The sequence below is a fragment of the Dipodomys spectabilis genome, unplaced genomic scaffold (assembly GCF_019054845.1).
Source record: "Dipodomys spectabilis isolate Male_0828 unplaced genomic scaffold, ASM1905484v1 ptg000015l, whole genome shotgun sequence".
Lineage (NCBI taxonomy): Eukaryota > Metazoa > Chordata > Mammalia > Rodentia > Heteromyidae > Dipodomys > Dipodomys spectabilis.
The window spans coordinates 2938334-2958467 of NW_024870692.1; the positions used below are offsets into that span (position 1 = coordinate 2938334).

At 37.1% G+C, this 20134-nt stretch overlaps 1 protein-coding gene across 1 annotated transcript in view; it reads right to left on the reverse strand.

Moving 5' to 3' along the window:
- Window positions 1–1117: 1117 nt before the first annotated feature.
- The window catches only part of Ca8 (carbonic anhydrase 8), an 86811-nt gene continuing 67794 nt past the window's right edge, over window positions 1118–20134 (reverse strand). The window contains exon 9 of the mRNA XM_042665957.1: window positions 1118–2078. The gene's annotated coding sequence lies outside the window, so the exon portion shown is untranslated. The remainder of the gene's footprint in view (window positions 2079–20134) is intronic.

Consider the following 20134-nt stretch of genomic DNA (forward strand, 5'->3'; position numbering starts at 1 on the left):
TGATGATGGGCAAATCATACTTTCAAATCCATTGCTACAAACGCAGACTAACAGCAGTATTTTTATTCTGAGTTGGAGTTAGGTTAAGTGCCATGAAAAGGTTTCCATATTAAAGAATATTAAGCCTCCAAAGAACCTCACCAATAGGCACTGATCTCAATCAAGAAGTTCATTTCAGAAAATAAAGTGCTCCAGTAAAATAAATAAAAATCTAGAGGATAAAACATAGAAAACTAACTTATTACTTGAGATCATTGCTAATGGTTTTTTTTTTTTTTTTAGGAGACCTTCCTTTAAAAAAAAAATTATGAAAATACCGTATAGAGGGGTTACAATTACATGGACAATGAGTACATTTCAAGCATTGTTGCCTCCTCCTTTGTTTCTCCTTCCCATTCCTTCCTATCCCCCACCCCTTTTGTTGTTAGACTTGTCAATTTGTATGCTTTAGGAGAGGTGGCAGGAAACATGGGCAGTCCAAGAACCCAGTCCCATACGACTGGCGAGGCAAGCAACTGAGCAGTGTTTTAAAGTCCTGGGTCCAAGTGTAGTGCCAGGAGCACCGGCAACAGGGTATGCCTGAAGGACTTCAGACTAATCTTTTGGTGTTAACTACAAAGGAAGGTACTTCTGCAACCCATGTTTGCCCATGAATGGTACCTGTAGTAGTCTGAAAGATACCAGTGTTAATCATGCTTTTTGTACACATGCCTTCCCATTTCCTCCTTGGTGCATACTATACTCTATAAAGGAAGTACCCAGGTCCTCCTGTCTTTCAGCAGTTCTGCCTGTTGCGGCCCAACTGTGCTCCAGAGCTGCCAATGTATTCTAGCCACCCGCCCTGCCCCACAAGCCCCACTTTCCTCACTGCTGCTTCAGTCCTTTCTCTTTCCTGCCTACATTTCCATGACAAGGCTTTTGGCTTCTGTTTTCAGGGATATTTGAGATGGTTACTATTGTGTCACTTCCTTATGCTACTGCTAAAACAATACATCTAAAAACCTGTGAATGCACACCTATTCCACCTACTCCTAAAAGATATTTTAGCATTCCTACCACTCTGCATTACACATCCATCCAAATTGAAACTGTAGTTGAGTAATTCATTTTACAACAATTATAACAACAAAAAATATTTATTGTGCTCTTCCTTTGAGCCAAGGACTTCATTGCTTTACATAAATTCTCATTCTGTCACATCTGACAATAAGTATATGCTCAAATTTGCAGTAGCACTTACAATTAATTAAAATAAGGGTATTGTTGGCCAGCTTTCAAAGAAGTGCAATCTATACAATAAAATACGTTGAAGTTTTATAAAGTGTAGATTTAAATTAAAACAGGACACTTCTAAATCCATATTTTTATTTGTGGAAAATAAAGCTATTCCTGGTGTGCTGTACCCATCTTCTTTACATCATTATATCTCTTATGCCATTCTCAAATTTTTAGAAACCACAGCTTCAGATATTTCATATTAAATTCATATGTTCAAGTAAATCCTTTAAGAAATAAAGTGGGTTTTATATCACTTCATCAACTTAAATTATCTTCCATGACAAATCAGCTTGACAATAATTTTGGTATGGGTACTGAAAAATACCATAAGGTGGGTTTTAATGATCCTTTTCAGTGCACTGTAAAGCTCTAGGCTATTCTTAATCAAAGTTCTTATTTTACTATCAAGAATTATACTAGTCTCAACATGAACAAATTTTCTGTTAGAGAGAAGAAATGGAGATTACTAATGCCAGAAATGCATTTTTGTCTATCTCAATATTAAATACATGATATATATTCATGTTAATATAAACTCTGAAAACTAGCTTCATTTTTTCTACACATAAGCCACATACAGTACGTGTGCAATGTATATGGGCATATAATGTGGGGCCTGTCTTGAATGTACAGCCACTTCTTATACTTCATTACAGCTTTGTACAGGCAAGTGTAATGGATGTCCACCAAAGGTCATTAGACAAAGACAAACACTGCAGGCTGTGGGGATAAAGTGAAGCTTCAGTTCACAAGTTTCCATTTCCCATCCAAGGACACACCACAGGACCACTGTCTTCCTCCTTTAGGCAAAAGAATAAAACAACTAAGTTACTAACATTCTTCCACAGCTTACTCCATAATATCTTCATGTAACTTTTCCACAAATGCTACCATAATTTTGTTTCTGGGGCAGAATCAACTAGTACAAAATTTCACAGGAACAAATGTTTTAACCAAAATAAATTAAACTACAGACAAAATATTTGCATATTACATCTTATAAATAAAATTAAGCTTCAAGTTTCTGTCATTCATTTCCTGTGTAATAACTATGAGTGCATGGTAACTCAGGATCATAAAAATCACTTCTTCCTAAAATACTTTACATGTACTATTCCTAAATTACTTTACTATGTACTAGTAAGTACATAGTTAAATAATAAGAATAGAATTTTTGAGATAACAAATCATGTTCTACCCATTTAGGAAAAGGACAGTAGCTAAGATTTTAATTCAACAACACAACATTTGCTAACATGACCATTAGAATCTAACACCCTTAGACAGATGTCTAATATAAACTGATCTAGTATTTCAAACAACAATATTTATTAAATTTAGGAATGGATTTGGCAGTGTAGTTTAGAAATAGATCACTTGCCTACCATGTATTAGATGTTGAGTTTAATATTACAGAATCACAAAAGAAAAAATTTAATAATATATAATTTTTTCAAACCAGAATCATACTTCTAGAATTTTATGACAAAGACATAATCAATCAACCATATGGCAATTTTATATGTAATGATGTTCGCTGCAACCAAAAGATTAGAAACTAACTGAATGGCTCTTTAACAAATTATAATACAGTGAAATACTTCAGAATTATCCATATAGTGAGTATGTATTTCCATAGATAAGCTTATAGATATACACACATATACATAAATATATACAATTCCTAAGACCATTCATTTGAAAATGTTTATTATGCTGGAGCATATAGCACAAATTAGGTTTCAAATGAAATACTGGGCCATCATCATTTTAAATTTATTTTTATTTCATAAATTGGCATAATTATATGCATTTGTCATATACAGAATGATTCTTTGAAAAATACATTGTGGAAAGGTTAACTAAAGGTGGTTGACATATTTATTACTTCATATAGCTGTACTTTTGTGATAAGAATACTTAAAAGCTATTCAAGCTGAATGCCAGTGGCTCATGCCTGTAATCCCAGGTACTCAGGAGGCTAAGATTTGAGGATCACAGTTCAAACCCAGCCCAGACAGAAAAGTCTCCCTGAGACTCTTATCTCCAATTAACCACTCAATAACTGGAAGTGGTGCTGTGGCTCAAGTGGTAGAGTGCTACTCTTGAGCACAAAGAGGTTCTGGGACAGTGCCCAGGCCCTGAGTTCAAGCCCCACAATGGAAAGATGAAAGAGAGAGAGAGAGCAAGCAAGAAAGAGAGAGGGAGGGAGGAAGGAAGGAAGGAGGAAGGAAGGAAGGAAGGAAGGAAGGAAGGAAGGAAGGAAGGAAGGAAGGAAGGAAGGAAGGAAGGAAGGAAGGAGGGAGGGAGGGAGGGAGGGAGGGAGGGAGGGAGGAAAAGAAGGAAAGAAGGAAGGTAGGAGAGAAACACAGAGAGAGAAAGAGAGAGAGAGGGAGGGAGAGAGGGAGGGCAGGAGGGAGGGAAGCAGCAGCAGAAGGAGCTACTATTATTAAAGAATGTGACATTCTTTTAAACAAGTCACTATGCTGTTGCATATAGATCTCTTGAACTCTTTCCTAATTTAATAATCCTTGATCAACATCTCCCCAATTCTCTCTCCCATCAGATCTGTAAGACTAAACCTCAAAATTGTAATTTCAGAGTTAAAAGTGGTCATTGTTATGATAATCACAAGCTCAAAAATACCAATTATTAAGTGACATGAAACTAATCAATGTTCATTTGGTAAAATCACAGAACCTCAAAGATAAATGAAGCCTAAAAGTCACAATACATGAATTTCCTTCAAAGGAATGAACTCGAGTCCAAATGTGGCCAGCTCCTCTTGATTAAATGGACACTTCAGGGACCAACACTCTTCTGAACTCATTAGGAACAGGCTGGTCCAGATACATTACCCTAGGTTCAGAATGTAAACTTTCATTTGAAGGATATAGCTAAATTTCTAAAAAATTAAGTTAGCATGATCCAAAACATCAATTAAACAAAAGATGGGTAGGTCCCTGTGTGCCAGTGGCTCACACCTATAATTAGTGATTCAGGAGACTGAGATGTGAGTATTGAAGTTTAAGTTTATCTGAGCAGAAAAGTCTGAGAGACTCTATCTTCAATTAAGCAACAAAAATTCTGGATTGGAGGTATGGCTCAAGTGGTAGAACATGAGCCATGAGTGAAAAAGCCAAGCAAAAGCACAAGGCCCCATTATTCAAGCCTCCGAATGAGTAAGTACCAGAGTCAGAGCTTGATTCTGCATACACCCACAGTCCAACATGCACATATACTCACTGGTGTCTCATTCATTTCTGAAGCTTAAAGGGATGAATCCGGAATGGTTAATGAGTTCTACTTTACGGAATCTGCTAGTAAACTCAAGCACTTATTTTTGGTAAATTTACCTCAGAGGAAGCTAGAAATAATACCCTTCAATATTTTTTCAAGGAAAAGAACCTTTTCAATACCAAGGCTCTCAGAAGAAAATCTTTATATTAGCTCTCCACTAAAAAATGTACACTTAAATCTTGTTTGTGGCAGACACCAGATTAACTGGGGAAATGTCTTCATTAATCACAATCTGAGATGTGGACTGGAACCAAAGAAACTCAGGCTTAAGTCTCGGGTCTTCCACCAAATAGCTCTAAGATTTTAGGTGATTTACTTGTCCTTTCTGACCCTCAATTACAATCTCTGCACTGTAGGGAGGGTGTGAGACTGGAACATGACAGCAGATGAGCTACTAGAAATGACTTTATTAGACATTAGTATTACTATGTCAGGAGGTCTGAATGAGATCTCTCACTTGCTGAAAATTAAACTACAGTGTGTGTGCCTAACATGCATGTGAAGTACGGCTCCTTAGTTTCTGTAACGTGTGTATGACATTTTCCTCTTGCTTAAACTTCAGAAACAATTTGCAAGTTTACATAACTGAGCATGGTCAGTGTTATCTTCGGTGTGCCCAGAGCCCAGTATATCTGACCCAAATCAGACACTCAAAGAAGAGAGATAGAGAGAGAGATGAGAGAATATATGTGTATGTGTGTGCACACACGGGCCCAGGCAAAAAGGAGTATAAACAAAAGACAGCAGCAGGTGCTTCTGTTTGTTATTCTATCCAAATTAAGTATACACAATTTAAAGAATTAAATAGCTCTAAAATGTTCACTATGAAAACCACCTGTCCCATGTGTCATCAATTTCCTACTCCTTAGCTCTCTTCCCAGATTATTTTTTAACACCACAGAATCAAATAACATGATCCCTATGGCTACTTTCCCAATGGCAGCTAAAGATCTGACATTTTCTCTATCAGACTGCCCTACACACATCACCCCATCCTTCAGATACATAATTTTGGTTAGACTGATATCCAGTTTATATAATTGTAGCAATGTAAATATCATCCAGAACTGAACTACATTTATTCACTTGATTTTTCCCTACTACATAATGTTTCCTCAGGATTGAATAAAGATCTTGAATGTTTCCACCTTTAGTTTCTTTTATACTCATAACTTAATTCAATCCAAAACTAGCTGCCAATTTCCCAGACCTCCTCCCAACTTAAGACGTACTGTACATAATAAAAGTGAGGAGAGTTCATCTAGCCGAGGTCTGGACTGAATGGCCTCCATCGACCTTACTCCAATGCATACTAGGGCATTCTCTAGCTCTCATTTTTTTCTTGTCTGTTTCTGGGCTCTTTCTCTCGCCCTCCTTTCCTTTCTTCCTCTCTCCCCCCCTAGCTTTACTCTCTCTCTTCTCCTCCCCCGTCCCTCACTTTGGTGGGGCACTTCTAGTCGCTTCCTGACACATTTTTAATCACCTCAATGTCTGAGAAGAAGTATCTGAGAGTGACTTCTCTACCCAGCACTTAGTTTGAAGTTTGACTAAGGCACTCTGGCGACAGTTTGTAATGTTCCCTGGGGACCCCCCAGGTCATTCTCACTGGCTGTATCTTAACTGCTGCTGCTTGAAATTCCATATTGAAACACTAAGTTCTTCCATTTCCACTCATTTTCCCCTTCTCGCTCTCCTTGTAATTTTCCCCTCAGTGTTGTAAAATTTCCCAAGCAGGGGGCTCTGCTGTTTGACTGTGTTGAAAGCCAGTGGGTCCTTTTCATTTGTTTTTTTTTTTTCTTTTTCTTTTTTGCTATTTTTATTTTATTTTTTTAATTTAATTTAATTTTTGTATGAACATACTGTACAGAGGGGTTACAATTACATGGGCAGGATAATTCGTACATTTCTTACCAAGCATTGCAGCCTCCTCCTTTGTTTACCCTTCACATCCCTTCCCTACCTCCCCCCTACTCCCCCACCACCCAATCCTACCCCCTCCCCCCCCCACCAACGTTGTAAAGCTCATTTTCGTACATCCAGGAGATCTGAAAAATGTTTTGAATGACTTTGTTGCTCAGCTCCCATTGTCTACTCTCTTCCTTGTTATCTAATGAGTTTCCAAGACTGGCCCTCTGGTTTTCTTTCTTTTTTTTCTCTCCTATTTCCTATGCTTTAGCCTTTTGCTCTCCTCTCTCAAAAATATCTTCAATTGTGCCTCAAAGTCCTAAAATCTTTTATTTTTGCTACAGTGTTTCGACTTTCAAAAGCTTTCTGTTTCTATTTCTTTTCTTAGAAGTTGAATGTTCTTGTTATATGCTTAATATTTCTTTCCTTACCAAATATGAATGTATGAATAATGAGGTTTTTGAAGTTTTCTCTTTCTAAGTAATCATTTTTGTTTGTTTTGGGCTCTTTCATGTTATGGATTTTCTTCAAATATTCCTAACGGCCTGTATCAAAGAGTGAAAAAACATCAGAAAGAAGGTAGTGGGAAGCCGGATGAAGGGCAGGACTGTCTGTCACATCCTATACAGGACAAGCTCCCAAGAGACCGGGTAAGAGCAAAAAGAGATCCCCAGAGATCCTTCTTGCCCCTGGGTGGAAAGAAGGGGCCTTTCTGTCAGTGTACAGAAGCAAAGTGGAGAGAAAGGGAAGGTGAGATTTGAGGATGTGACTTATCTATTTTTGTGCAGCATCTGGAACCTCCACTGCACTGGAGGTGAGTAGGTAGAAAGGGAATGAGAAACTTGGGGATGTGTTCGTGAGGCATCCAGAACCTCCAGTGCCTCACTTCCTTACATGGAGACGGTCTTCTCATTCCTTCCAGGGGATGAGTACCTCCAGGCATCTTCTGGGCCTTAACAGGGGATGTAAGGATGCAGCTGTTTCTCAACCAGCCTTTCACCAACACAGATTACTTTGGTTTCCTGTTACATCAACATTGAGAGGTACCTCTGTCAACTCCTGAGACTCTTAAGAGGTCCACTCGTGGATTCAGGCTTGTTCCTCACATCTGCTACATCCATTTCCACACAGCCATCTGCTTCCAGCTTCCAAAATGCTGTTATGTTCTCCCCCACCCCTTTCCTTCTCTATCCTTGTGTGTTTGTACACTTAGAAATCTTTCCTGTTCTTTTAATGTGATTTGCAGTAGAAACAAAATTATCGGTCTATGCTCAATCAACAATTATTATTTGTAAAACATGTTCCTTTCTATGAATTCTGTATATTTTCTACACTTTCTCCAATAACTGTATCACATGGTAATCAGAACATAAATCTATCCAGTAAAATAATCTAAAGAAATGACACTTGGAATAAACAAAGGTAATCAGGCTTGCATTCTCCCCTTTGGGATTTCTTCCAAATACTCATTTATCTAAATCTAAACAGGAGAGCTTAAATAGAAAGTGAAATTTTCTATTATACAATGATCATTGTTCATAATAATGACCTTGAAATATGGCCACATCCTACAGAGCCATCTAAATCATCAGTTATTTCAATATAACAGATGTTATCTTTCAAATGACTATTCTGAACCTTAAATTATCTTGTGTGGAGGCACCCTAGGGAATGAGTGCAAATCAAATCTCTACTGAGTAACTTCCTGATAAGGTACTAAAAATAAGAAAGGCACGTGTACATACACACCCTACCACCCCCTGGGGTGTGTGCTACTGGTCACAGGCTGATGTCCGGTCCAGTGTTTCTGGCTCAAGTTAACTGAAAAGCCACTAAAGCATCCCTTTTAAAGAGAATAATCCAGGGTCAAGTCTCCAAAACAAAATCATTTTGAGAAACAAGGACTATGCTAAGAACAAGGACTCCCTTTTAAAGTGGTCTCTTTCTCCTGGGCACAAGGGTACATGCTCGCAGGGCAGTCTGGACACACTTTTCTGATACAGACTTTGCTGTGCACCCTACTGAACCCTAATCCTAGGCTGAAGTTCCTGCAGGGACAGTTTATATTTGCTCTTGTTTATATTTTCACATAGGTGCTAGAACACCACCATACACAAAGCAGAAGGTTAAAAATAAATGCCCTTCCATGACAAGCAATGGCGTGCAGACACCTTCTTTTCGCACATACTCCGTAATGACAGCATCCGTTAATGAAGAAGGAAAATGACAGGAAAAAGGAGAAAGAAAGACATCAGAAGTACAAAGTGCCTTTGAAGATTTAAAAGGAAGGGTGTGGGAAAAGATAAGCCACTGGATTTAGAAATAAAAATCAGGGAGGGGGAAACATTGTTCAAAAAATATACTCAATACCTTGCTTATGTAACTGTAGCCCCTCTGTACATCACTTTTACAATAACATTTTAGATTTTTTAATATCAAAACATAACAGAAGTTAAAAATGACTGAAATTACCACTAAATAGTTATCGCTACTTAAGAAGTATTCAGAGTTACAAGTATTAAAATTGGAAAGGAAGAAATAATACTTTCATTGTTTATAGATATTAATCTATGTATCTAGAAAACAATCAATTGATGTCTATTGGAAATCATAAGGAAGTCATGGATAAACAATATGTTTTCAGTGGAAAAAAAGTAACTAATGGAGAAAGACTAATGCTACAGTGACACTAGAAGATACTAATAGACAATAATACTAATAGATACCAATTAAGATACTAATGTTACAGCTCACACTTAATGAATGCTAATAAATCAAGTTATAACTCTTAGTATATCCACTTCACAGATGAGGAAGCTAAGGATAAAGTTTATGCACTTTGGAGAGCAGCGAGTCATACCCCAGGGTGACTCCAGAACTCAAATGTGTCACCTGGAGTAAGTTTAGTGAAAAGACAACTCTAAAATATATGAGGTACATAGAAATTCAGTATTATAAAGATGTACATTTTCTTGAAGTACATGTAATACTAACAAATTCTAATAGCATCATTTTCTCTTTTCTTTCTTGTACCTTCTCTTTTTGTTCTTAATTTTTACCCTTTGGGAAAAAATGGCACTATCATTTATCCAGAAAAAAAATTATAAGCCAGGAAAAATCTGCAGAAAATAATTGTTAGGGGTGTTCTCCTACCAAGCTCTGAGATATACATTAGTACCACAAAACTCGTGATTAATGTTCATGACTAGACAGATTAATAGACCAGAACAGGGACTTCAGAAATAAACCAAGGATCCATGGGACTTCATATAATGTAAAGGAGACATTTATAATCAGTTTGGCAATAAAGAAAAGATTCAATGTATCCAATGCCAGTGAAAAAGTATAGTTTGATATATGGTTGGTAGAAGCATAAATTGTTATACATGTCATTTGTATGTATATTATCATAAAACTCCCTGATTGATCATCTCATTACTAAGAATTTTTATAAAGAAATAGGTGGGAAAGCTAGCCACAATATTGTTGATTATTAAAAAAAATGAAAATTATATATACACAATTAAATATACACAAGAGGAACAGCTCAATACATTTTGGGACATACATTAAATAATATATACTGAAAAACTATGGTATATAGCTATTAAAATGACATAAGAAGATACACCATCAAACCAACATAAAAACAGCATGTATAGTATAGCCCCATAAGGAACTCTAGATATACATGCAGATCTATACATACAGATATATAAAGAGATATGTTTATCTATATATGTAGATAGATTCATACATATATAGCTATATAGAGATGTACATATATGCATATATATAAACAAATCCATATGAGATGAATGCATAAATGATATAAAAGTACAAATAGTTAAGATAAAATCTATTGTGCACTTATATCAATTTAATAATATTATCTCATTATGCTTTTACTATCACCCTATAATATCAACACTAGTTTAAGGCCTTCTTTAAGTGATGAAAAACGAGAATAACTTTTCCAAAGCCACTTAATGAATGGGTGGTAGAGAAAGAACTGAACTTGGGCTATATCTTCCACTGTGCTCCAGGAGCACCCATGCCACGACACTGGGCTGTCACTTGCAAGTGGATTTTAGAGATGTGTGAGGCTGCTTCATTTTATTCTGTATTGTTTCCTTTTTAAAAACCAGGAACAGATATTAGTTATATTTGGAGTCATGGGGACAAAAAAAGCAAAGAGATCAAAGGTGACTTAAACAACAATTTCATCAGGTAGATGGACCATAAATATGTTTCAATACACTGAAAAGTACAGGAAGATAAGACAAAGGTGATTAACAAAGCATGGCAAAAATAACTTGCCTATAATATTCAATCAACAGTGTAGGCACAAATTAGCATAATCTTCACAGAGGGTATTAGCAATATTGCCACAAAGTGAAAGAAAGTATGATCTTTTTTCCCCCAGAAATCTCATTTGCAGGAATTTATCTAAATGTGATAACAAGGTAAAGATGTATAGGAGTTCTTAATTCTGAAGTGTGGTAAAGTAAAAAGAGCTATGTCTGCAGTTAATCCTACTGGGGTCTGAATCTTTGTTTTGCACTTTACTGGCTGTGAATCTTTGCTTTGCACTTTACTGGCTCCTCCCAGCCTCTGTTTCTTTATCTCTAAACTGAAAACAAGAACACAATACTGCTGTGAAGATCAAATGAAATAAATCTCAGCACAGTGTTTGGAACATCTCAAAGCCTCAGCTTTGTTACCTCTAGGATACAGTCTATCACCTGGCAATTTCTGCTTTATTCTGCACTGAAGTATTATGAAACACTGAACTTAACATTTAAAATTATTCAGATGTAAACTCATGTGATGCTTTGACACTTTCTTAATCTCAATTAGCACTAAACTAATTAACCAAACTGTTTTATACATTACAGTGAATCACATTTTTCTTCCTTCTTCTTTAATCCCTGGTGTGTTATAAGGGTTATCGAGTATCTAATTACGTCTTAATTGAAAGCACATATTATACATTTTTCACTAGCTCAAGCTTAATACTTTTTAGTCCAGAATCAAAGTCAATAAATTAAGCGGAACTGGGATTTGGGTTACTCTTATAATAAGATGATGATTGTATTAAGTCTAATTATAAGTACATGTAGGTTTTAGTCTTACTTCCTATGGAAATATTTCAGGTAGAGAAATGTGTCATAAGTGACTACATTTAATGGCTAATAACATTGCTGTTCTTATTTACACTTTTATCCTCATTACAGTGCTCTTATTGCTAGGACCCACTGAATAGAATTATTCTTTTTAAAAAAGGATGCCACTAGAGAATTGTTGGTTGTACTCATATTAAAGTCAGAATGAACACTCATTTCTGCAAAAAAGTGTTACATGTGTCTCTCTGTACCACAAAGATTATAGGAATTTTCCCATATTGCTAATAAAAATAATGGAATATTTGGATTATATCTGCCAAAAAGTATTTATTTACAAAAAAGGTATCATCAAATGGCTTTCCAATGCTGAATAGAACAGTACCTCATGAAGGTGTTTCACTGAGTTCGTTTGCCTTGTATAGGAGTAGAAAATGCTGGATTAGGTAGTCTCAGAAAACAAAGGTTTATGTGCTTGCTTTTTTCTAAGTATGTAAAGTAACTACACAGAATAACTGACCCAATTCAACCTCAAGATCCAGTTCAACTCCATGCTTCTTAGATGTCTCTGAAAATATCTTCTACAGTTAAGTCCCAAAGACTTTTAAGAGTTTCTTTTTTGGGGGGGGGGAGGGGGGGAGGGCGGTCCGGTTGTGGGGCCTGAACTCTGGGCCTGGGCGCTGTCCCTCAGCTCTTCAGCTCAAGGCTAGCGCTCTACCACTTGAGCCACAGCGCCACTTCCGGCTTTTTTCTTTTTGCTTATGTGGTGCAGAGGAATTGAACCCAGGGCCTCATGCATGCAAGGCAAGCACTCTACCACTGAGCCACCTTCCCAGATAAAACATAAAAAGGACAAGCAATAGGCCTTGAGAAATACTGAGTTTATTTTAAATTATATATTTATTGTAATGGAAAATGGACACATCCAAAGCTGATTTTTTTTTCTCATTTGAACAATTAGAATATTTTGAGAGGTGTTGCTTAGTGGTGACTTTCCGGGTGGAAAAAAGCCTCCATATTATTATCTAACACATACTTCAGACTCTAGCTAAACAGTGGGGAATTGCCTGGATTATTTTTGCTTTGTTTGTCATCAAAATAAGCTTTAGAGTGTTTAAGTAAAACTGAAGTAAGCCATAACAACAAAATAAGCTTATGCAACTAACAAAAAAATATCTCCAATATCGAAGCCAGGCCCTGGTGGTTAACACCTCTAATCTTACCTACTCAAGAGTCTGAGATCTGAGGATTACCATTTAAAGCCAGTCAGGGCCTGAAAGTCTCCAGGCTCTAATCTCCAATAAACTACTCAGAAGCCAGAAGTAGAGCCATGGCTCTAGTAGTAGAGTGCTAGCCTTGGACTAAAAGAAGCTCAGAGACAGTACTCAGATCCTGAGTTCAAGCTCCAGGACTGGAAAAAAAATCTCCAATATCTAAAGAAACTTTTTGTGTTTGGTCATATTTTTGTAAAACTATTTTTAAGCCCTTGAGAAGGGTAAGTAAAAAGAACAAGGCTTCTCTATAAGATTTCTTCTCTAACTTACTGGGATGCTGTGAATAATTAAGTCTTCCCTAAACTCATGCTGAAATTCTAATCCTGAGGGAGAAGGTGAGTGGAAATAAGGCCTCTGTGGGTGATTAGTTCATGAAAGTAGAACCCTCCTGACTGAGATTAGTGTCCATACAAAAGAGAACCTAGATCTGGCTAGCTATCACTTTCCACCATATGAGGATGCAACGAGAAGCATTATTCCATGAGCCTAAGCAGCCAGCCTTCACCAGTCACTGACAGCACCTTATCTGAAACTCGGCTTTCTAGCCTCTAAAACTGAGAAACACATTTCTGCTGTTTACAAGTCAGCCAATTCATGGTGTTTCATTACAGAACCCAAATGGAAGACATATAGCCCTTTCCTTATACAAGAGAGGACCTCTGTTCCTCATATTGGCATTAAGGTAACTTCCTTTACCCTATCAGGCCACTTTTTTTCCTCACCCTGTCATTTCACTTCCATGCTGGGATCTTAGATTCTGAAGATTTTGCTTAAGTACGCAATATGCCACTTATAGGCACCTGGACCATACATAACCTGTACATTAGTGAGAAGAACACATTAATAAGGTAGGTAAGAGATGACCATCACTTTGTCATCATTTATTTCCTTGATAGTTGTCCATAACATTACTAGATCTAGTGAAGATGCTTTTCCCACAGGCCATTTCCAAGAATCTGCAATTAACATTCTAGACAACTGAATCAATAATCCTATCTTACACGGTGACAATTAAAAAGCAACAGTACCCATTCCCACCAATGGCATATATGGCCAATCATTCACATCACTCATGCTCAATTTTGCTCACACATGGATTAAGAATTCATCTCGATTCTCTCCCTATACCTAATACAAACTTAGGTTGATGTAAAAAGTTAAGTGCTGTGCGTAAGCCATGTCTTTTATTTTTGTAACGTTTTTAATGCAACACATGTAATAGATGCTATAGAATTTGATGCTAACATTATGGGTTGTGATCATGGAAATGAAGACACACTGATTGACTGGAAGCTCTTAGAAGGCAAATGTGCCATGAAGGATGATAAATGAAAATATGGGGTGAGGAGAGGAAGCAAGGGGTATGTATGCTCCAGGTTTCAAAATTTACTAGAAGAGTCTAGAAATCATCCAATCTTTCATTTGTTGAGTTTGAGATGCCTGAGACACATCCCAAAGAAAAGAACACATCCCAAACCTGAACACATGGGAGAAGATCAGGAGTACTTAGGTATTCTTGTCCCTACATCTGTTAGCTCTGCTTCTTCCTCTGCACGTCTTTCAAAAGCACAATGAATACTTTAGATTGTCACAATTATTTATTTATTTCTTAAGTTAGTTAGTTAGTTAATTTTTGGTTGGTCATAGGGCTTGAACTCTGGGCCTGGGCACTGTCCCTGAGCTCTTCAGCTCAAGGCAAGCACTCTACCACTGGAGCCACAGTGCTACTTCCAGTTTTCTAGTGGTTGATTGGAGATAAGAGTCTCATGGACTTTCCTTGCCTGGGCTGGCTTGGAACCATGATCCTCAGATCTCAGCCTCTTGAGTAGCTAGGATTACAGGCATGAGCCACCAGTGCCCAGGAGATTATCACATTAAAAAAAAAATCATGCATCATGGATGTAAAAATTCATGGAGGTAAAAAACAGTCCTTAAAATATCAACCGTAGTTAAGTTTTCGGAAAACAGAGATGAATACTATATAGTTTCATTTGTTAAATTTTCTTGGAGGGAGAAGGAGATGATTCTAAAAGGCAGACAGCTAAGCAAATGTTCCTGCTATATACTGTTGTTTATTTGCCTAATAACAACCTTCTTTAAATAGTTCCTCAATCCTCTATTCTAATCTGACTTAAGTGCCTAGGTAACTTCTGACTACTTTCAAAAACTAACAATATAAGTATTTTTTTTGGGGGGGGGGGTGCGGTTGTGGGGCCTGAACTGTGGGCTTGGACGCCGTCCCTCAGCTCTTCACCTCAAGGCTAGCACTCTACCACCAGAGCCACTTCCGGCTTTTTTTTCCTGCTTATGTGGTGCTAAGGAATCGAACCCAGGGCCTCATGCATGCAAGGCAAGCGCTCTACCACTGAGCCACCTTTCCAGCCCCACAATATAAGTATTAATACTACTTTGGCTCTACTTCATTTTAAAATTTTAATCATAATGAAATGTCAACATAAAAATGCTCATTTTGATATTGTTGCTTCTACAATAGCATATCTTCAAAGATGAGAAAACTCAAAGCATTCAGTACTTAAAAATGAAATATTTCCTTAAACTCCTGGCTAAAACATATTATTTCACATTATTTCATTTTCTTTCTTTTTTGGCAGTACTATGGTTTGAACTCAGGGCTGTATACCAGGCAGGTGGACTTCAGTAATAAATTCTTTCTGTATTGATTCAAATACTTTCCATGGCTTTTTATGTTAACGTATACCTTCTGATCAACTGTGATGGCAAAAAGCATGGAGGAAAGTGTTCATATGACATTACCACCATGGTGTTCTTTTGGACAACATACTCTCAGGGTTAGGATCATGACAATTATCTTTAAGAGTTCGGAGTATATTAACACTCAACCTACACATTAGTTCAAAACTGCACAATGTTCTCTTTTCTTCTTCCCAAGGACAAGAAAAAAGTGAAATCACTTCAGGAATTTTATCATAATAAATTATTCAATTTTCTAAAACATAAAAGGGAAAGAAATATAATTCAAATCAAAGATTACTTTCCTTTTTCAGTAATCTTGAAGAAAGCCTATACAGCTTTGATATTTTTCATTCCTGGCTTAATGATAAATTTTATATCATATAATGAAAACTTAATAGTTCAAGCATCCATGGTGTTTTGGCTTTTAATTGAAATTACTTTGTGATCTTTTAGGAAATCCATTCCATTATGAGGAAATTCTCTATGATACAGCAATTGTACATGATAAGAATTACTGTATGAACCTATATAATACAGTAAATAGAAAACAGCTGTATCTAGAGCTTTCATATCTCACCTTAATGCTATGCATCCCGAGACAAGCTCAAAGTGAGGAGATCACAAGTTCCACTGACTGCAACCAAGGCTCAGAGTGTCATTACCCCTGGAAGGATAACAGCTTTTACCCAGCTGCCCAGTCAGAGCTGACATTCTCATTTTCCTATACAGTCCTTCCTTGCCATGATACCTTATTCTTTTCTAAATGTCTTCTATAGATTAGGAAAAAAAATGAAACTGATGCTAGTTGTAGCTCTGTTAAAGCTAGGAAAACAAAAGTATTAAGTTTAAAAGTACACGTTTGAGGGCTGAGAAGGTGGCTCAGTGGTAGAGCACTTGCCTTGCATGCTTGAGGCCCTGGGTTCAATTCCTCAGCACCATATATGCAGGAAAAAAAAACCTGGAAGTGGCTCTGTGGCTCAAGTGGTAGAGCGCTAGCCTTGAGCTGAAGAGCTGAGGGACAGCGCCCAGGCCCAGAGTTCAGACCCACAACCGGACCCCAAGAAAAAAAAAAAAAGTACATGTTAGGCAAAGTTCAACATAGTTAAGGACAAAGACCCAGAAAGAAAAATGAAGGCAATTTTGACAAAGGGACTAGTCAGAGACCCTTGCAAAATGGTCCTTTTTCTTTCCTTCCTTTTTCCTATTTGTCTTTCCTCTTAATCTGGGCAATTTTTATTTTTCTGCTTATAAGGAAGAAAAAAAGAAAACCCAGGAGTCTTGTCATGTTGGCTCTTACAAACATGTACACAGCTTAACAATATCTGAATCATGGTGAGATAGAATAGGTTTAAAATGGACTGATATTTGATGAAACAGGTGAACCATACTCTGTCAGAAAGCAAGTACCAAAAATATGTAAACTGAACCTTAAAGCTTGGGTTTACTGTTATTCATTGTTACATTTGGATCTTTGTAATATGAAAGTTCAGTGAATCAAGAACCATTTAATAGCAAAGGGCTCCCTGAATCTGAACTACCACTGCTCAGCTAAAGAATTCCTATTGTCTTTGTGAGTTACAGGCTGAGTCCTTCCATCAACAAGTGCAAAAATCACAATTTATACTTCTTAAATGGTAATATACAGTCTCAGATTATTCATGGGAATAATAACTCTTGGTTATCATAACCCTCCAGATGTCTGGGCATGTCATGCAAAAGGAAAAGAACTATCATTTTAAACTCCAAAACCTAAAGTTATTTCAGTAAAACAGAGCTAAAATAAATCTGAATTATTTTAAAAGATTTTTTGAGAGAGCAACTAACTACAATAGAATTTCCCCCCTTTTTAGTTCCAAGAGCTTAAATGAAACATTCATGCATTAAATTCAAAGTCTGACTGTCAAATCACTTCACTTTAATAAAAATTTGAATTACCTGCCTTAGGGCATTATTAAATATCAAATAAAAAGCACACATCCATAAGTCTGATTTCCCAATATAATTTTTATGTAGAACTATAACTAGATTTGTATTACATATTTCAGGATAAAAGGATAAAAATATATTCATAAAAGGATGAAATCAGAATTGGAGTTGCCTTAAAAAGAATTCTTGTTCCATTCTCAGCAATTTGTGGAGAAGTAATTTTCTAAGTATATGTAATCTCAGCCACTAATATCGAATATAAACCCTCTTTCTTTTACATATAACTAAATTGTAATTAATTAAAAACCTTTGAAAGAGTAAATACTGTTCTTTGATGATATAATGAAGTAAATATCTAAGATAATCGCAGAGGTGCTAATCTCTCACTTACTTGCTCACACACACACACACACACACACACACACACACACACACACACACAGAATTATAACAGTGATGAGTATTTTAGAATTAGAAGCAACTCTGATCTAGGACTAGATATGAAAATAACACTCATAGTAACAACCTCATTTCATTTCAAGTGTCATTTATAGTTAATACCAGTCAAAGAGAAAATACTATCCCCAGACTTGAGAAACTGGCCAGTTCAAGTTCATTACCTCCTGATATTACACTGTTACTCTCTTACGGGGCCTGTTCTGTAGGCTCCCCTTCCTTCTTCCCTCTTCTCCCATTCCCACCTGCTCTTATCCTCCTGAATACTGCTCCATTCCTCATTATAAAACAATATACAAGGGGCTGGGAAGGTGGCTCAGTGGTAGAACGCTTATCTTGCATGCATGAGGCCCTGGGTTTGATTCCTCAGCACCACATAAGCAGAAAAAAAAAAAAAAAAGAGCCGGAAGTGGCACTGTGGCTCAAGTGGTAGAGTGCTAGCCTTGAGCTGAAGAGCTGAGGGACAGTGCCCAGGCCCAGAGTTTAGGCCCCAGGACTGGACCAAAAACAAAAACAAAACAAAACAAAAAACAATAATAAGTCATGGACACATTCAGTCTATAAACCACCAGTTCTTTCTTCCTTCCTGCTACAGGAGAGTGAACATGATTAACAAGGCTTCTGAAGTCTGAGCTTCACTTGCTTCTCACCTTCAACTATTATTTTTTCTTCCTCCTTTTCCTTTCTCCTTCCTCTCCTCCTCCTGCCTCCGCCTCCCCAATTCCTCTCTTCTCTCTTCTTTTTCCTTATCCCCCACCTCGTTTTGTTATTACTGAGGGTTTGAACTCAGGGTCCCACTTTCACTAGGCCGGTGTTCTACCACTTGGGCCATGCCTTCAACTCTACTTTTTGTTTCTTGCTTTGGAGATGGAGTCTAGTAATCTTTTCTGCCTGGCCTGACTTCAAACTGCAATTTTCCAGATCTCACCTTTCTGAGTAGCGAGGATTGCAGGTGTAAGTTACTAACACCCCGCAACTTCAATTTTTATACTCCAGACTCACCAAAGCTGTCTCTCAGTGTAACAAAACTGTTGCTTCCTCCACAAGGAATACTGCTACAGGGCCTTTACAAAGTTATTCTCTACCTGAAATCCCCACCTCCATACTGGTTTGTTCTTCCCCTTCATGGAAATTGTTGCCATTTATAGTGATGGTTCAAATGCTACTTTGTTACTGGCAGTGTCCCTATATCAGTCCCCAGGGTACAGTGACCATATATGTCCTGCTCACCTCCATGTACTGGAGGTAGTACACTTTGGTGTACCCAAAACAAGTCCTGTTATAGGTTTTCAGTGACAACTTTTAATTGAATGGCATTTTACTTCTTTAACTCATCCCTTATAATGCTTTTTATAAATGCCTTTTATAAATGTCTTCACATTCCTACCAGAGGTAAATTTTATTGTCCTCATCATTTCCAAAATTAGAAGAGGAAGAGATGAGCTACAGTAGTTAAATAAGAAATGGGAATATAGGACTGGAAGGAACTTGGCTGCTGATATACAGCATGGAGACCTTCAGAGGACCTTCTCATTTGCCCAAAGACATGCAATATGTTTTGATGGATTCATGGTGAAATAAATATATTTCAACCCATGAAAAGCTTGAAGTATGAGAGAAAAAAATAAGAATGCATAAACAGCTAAAATGAAGAAAAAATACAAAGTGAGATATAACTGAAGAGAGAAGCAGAGGATCCACATGAGAGCAATATTTCTCCATCTCCTCCATAGTCCATCAAACAGTCACAACTCCATCTTGGTTCCCCAGGAACCATCCCAACAATGTATTCCCTTATGCAAAGAGGTACCTTACTGTGATGCACCTTGACCTAAGCATACTTAGGCTACTTACAAGATAAGTAGCTATCTAGTACATGGTCATCTTTACATATTCATTATTTCCATATCTGTGTTTTTTGTTCTTCAAAGATAAGAAATACATACAAAAATTCAATATATTAAAGTGTATACATCGTGTTCCAATGCATAAAGCAAAGTATTCCATTCAGACAGTTAGTAAGTGCTTCTTGATCTATGAAATAAAAAGCATCCCCAGGGGGTGGGAGCACAGAGACAGTGATAGATGGGGATGAATATGATCAAAGCACACAGTATGTATGTTTGAAAATATCACATAAACCCCATTATTCTATGC